This window comes from Oncorhynchus gorbuscha, unplaced genomic scaffold (assembly GCF_021184085.1).
Source record: "Oncorhynchus gorbuscha isolate QuinsamMale2020 ecotype Even-year unplaced genomic scaffold, OgorEven_v1.0 Un_scaffold_1926, whole genome shotgun sequence".
In the NCBI taxonomy this organism is placed as follows: Eukaryota; Metazoa; Chordata; class Actinopteri; order Salmoniformes; family Salmonidae; genus Oncorhynchus; species Oncorhynchus gorbuscha.
The window spans coordinates 1-3,244 of record NW_025746573.1 but is presented as its reverse complement, the minus strand read 5'-3'; positions in this window follow the sequence as shown (position 1 = coordinate 3,244).

Below are 3,244 nucleotides of genomic sequence, written 5' to 3'. Positions count from 1 at the left end.
CTAGGAGAACTAACGCGTCTCCTTCCTGAGCGGTATGGGAACTGGTCCCATGCTACATGTTTATACTTGTACTATTGTTTCTACAGATGAGCGAGACCTTCAGGCGTTTGGAAATTGCTCCCAAGGAGGAACCAGACTTGTGAACCTACATTTTTTCTGAGGTTTTGCCTGATTTCCTTTGCTTTTCCCATGGAGTCAAGCAAAAGGCACTGGTTTGAAGGTAGGCCTTGAAATACATCTACAGGTACTCCTCCAATTGACTCAAAGGATGTCAATTAGCCTATCAGTAGCTTCTAAAGCCATGACATCATTTTCGAATTTTACAAACTGTTTAAAGGCACAGCCAACTCATTGTATGTAAACTTCTGGCCCACTGAATTTGTGATACAGTGAATTATAAATGAAATAATCCCAATGTAAACAATTGTTGGAAAAATGACTTGTGTCATGCACAAAGTAGATGTCCTAACCGTCTGCCAAAAACGTTGTTTGTTAGCAAGAAATGTGGGGAGGGGTTGACAAACAGGTTTTAATGACTCCAGCCTAAGTGGATGGAAACTTCGACTTCAACTATATGTACCATTTCAAACTGGGAAACGAATTGCACTGTAGTACCCTTCCCTGGTGGTCTAGTGGTTAGGATTCATCGCAAAAACTAGGTTATTGCAAAAACTGGATCTTTGTCCCCAAACTGTAGTATGGCTTTTTTATGGCGGTTTTGGAGCAGTAGCTTCTTCCTTGCTGAGCGGCCTCTCGGGGTATGTCGATATAGGACTCGTTTGCCTGTGGATATAGACCATTTTTGTACCTGTTTCCCTCCAGCATCTTCACAAGGTCCTTTGCTGTTGTTCAGGGATGCATTTGCACTTTTCACCCAAAGTACGTTCATCTCTAGGAGAGAGAACGTCTCTTCCTGACGGTATGACGCCTGCGTCATCCCATGGTGTTTACTCCTGTACTATTGTTTCTACAGATGAGAAGGTTATCTTGAGGCGTTTGGAAATTGCTCCCAAGGAGGAACCAGACTTGTGGAGGTCTACATTTTTTACCCTTCCCTGATTTCCTTTGCTTTTCCCATGGAGTCAAAGCAAAACACTGAAGTTTGAAGGTAGGCCTTGAAATACATCTACAGTCCCTCCAATTGTCAAAGGATGTCAATTAGCCTATCCAAGAAGTTTCTAAAGCCATGACATCATTTTCCTGCTGAGTTTTACAAACTGTTTAGGGCACAGCCAACTTAGTGTGGATGTAAACTTCTGGCCCACTGAATTTGTGATACAGTGATCTTAAGTGTAATCCCTCTGTAAACAATTGTTGGAAAAATTACTTGTGTCATGCACAAAGCAGATGTCCTAACCGAGCCAGACTATCGTTTGTTCCAAAAAATGTGTGGAGGGTTGACAAACAGGTTTTAATGTCAAGCCTAAGTGGATGGAAACTTACGACTTCAACTATTGTTTTCAAACTGGGGAAACGAATTGCACTGTAGGTACCCTTCCTGGTAGTCTAGTGGTTAGGATTGGTGCTCTCACAGCTGCGGAACCAGGTTGATTCCCGGTCAGGGAACTACTCTTTTGCTACATGTTTACTTGCAACCTTGCTTTGAATATGGAGGTTATGCAAAGAGGCTCCACACTGAGAACCAATTTGCACTGTATTATCCTTCCCTGGTGGTCTAGTGGTGCACCAGACCCTCCTGCAGCAAACACCCCCACAACATGATGGTGTTCTTCGCCTATCAAAGCCTCCCCCTTTTCCCTCCAAACATAACAATGGTCATTATGGCCAAACAGTTCGATTTTTGTTTCATCAGACCAGCCAGGACATTTCTCCAAAAACTAGGATCTTTGTCCCCAAACTGTAGTATGGCTTTTTTATGGCGGTTTTTGGAGCAGTAGCTTCTTCCTTGTTAACGGCCTCTCGGGGTATGTCGAAAGGATGTTTGCCTGTGGATGTCAGACCATTTTGTACCTGTTTCCTCCAGCATCTTCACAAAACCTTTGCTGTTGTTCTGGGATGGATTTGGGGACTTTTACCCAAAGTTTTAATGACTCCAGCCTAAGTGGATGGAAACTTACGACTTCAACTATATGTACCATTTCAAACTGGGAAAGCAATTGCACTGTAGTATCCTTCCCTGGTGGTCTAGTGGTTAGGATTCGATTCCGGTCAGTGAACTGCTCTTTGCTACATGTTTACGTGTGCAACCTGTCCACAATGAATATAGAAGGTTATCGCACATATGTAACAGCTCACACTGGGAACAGATTTGAAATGTTGTACCCTTCCCTGGTGGTCTAGTGCTTAGAATTCGGGCGCTCTCACAGCCGCTGCCCGGGATTCGATTCCCGTTCAGGGAACTAATCTTTTGCTACATGTTTACTTGTGCAACCTGTCACAATGAATATAGAAGGTTATCGCACATATGTACCAGCTCACACTGGGAACCGATTTACACTGTAGTACCCCTTCCCTGGTGGTCTAGTGGTTGGGATTCGGCGCTCTACACGCCCGCGACTAGGGTTCGATTCCGGTCAGGAACTACGCTTTGCTACATGTTTACTTGTGCAACCTGTCACAATGAATATAGAAGGTTATCGCACATATGTACCATCTCACACTGGGAACCGATTTGCACTGTAGTGTCCTTCCCAGGTGTTCTAGTGGTGCACCAGACCTCCTGCAGCAAACACCCCCACAACATGATGGTGTTCTGGAGCAGTAGCTCTTCCTTGCTGAGCGGCCTATGTCGATATAGGACTCGTTTGCCTGTGGATATAGACCATTTAGTACCTGTTTCCTCCAGCATCCTTCACAAGGTCCTTTGCTGTTGTGCTGGGATGGATTTGCACTTTTCGACCCAAAGCACGTTCATCTCTAGAGAGAGAACGCGTCTCTTCCTGGAGCGGTATGACGCCTGCGTGGTCCCATGGTGTTTATGATTGCGCATACTGCATGTTCCTACAGAGCGAGGTACCTTCAGGCGTTTGGAAATTGCTCCCAAGAGGAACCAGACTTGTGGAGTCTACATTTTTTTCTGAGGGTTTGCCGGATTTCCTTTGCTTTTCCCATGGAGTCAAAGAAGCAAGAGGCACTGAAAGTTTAGCGTAGGCCTTGAAATACATCTACAGGTACTCCTCAATTGACTCAAAGGATGTCAATAGCCTATCACAAGCTTCTAAAGCCAAGACATCATTTAGGGAATTTTACAAACTGTTTAAAGGCACAGCCAACTCATTGTATG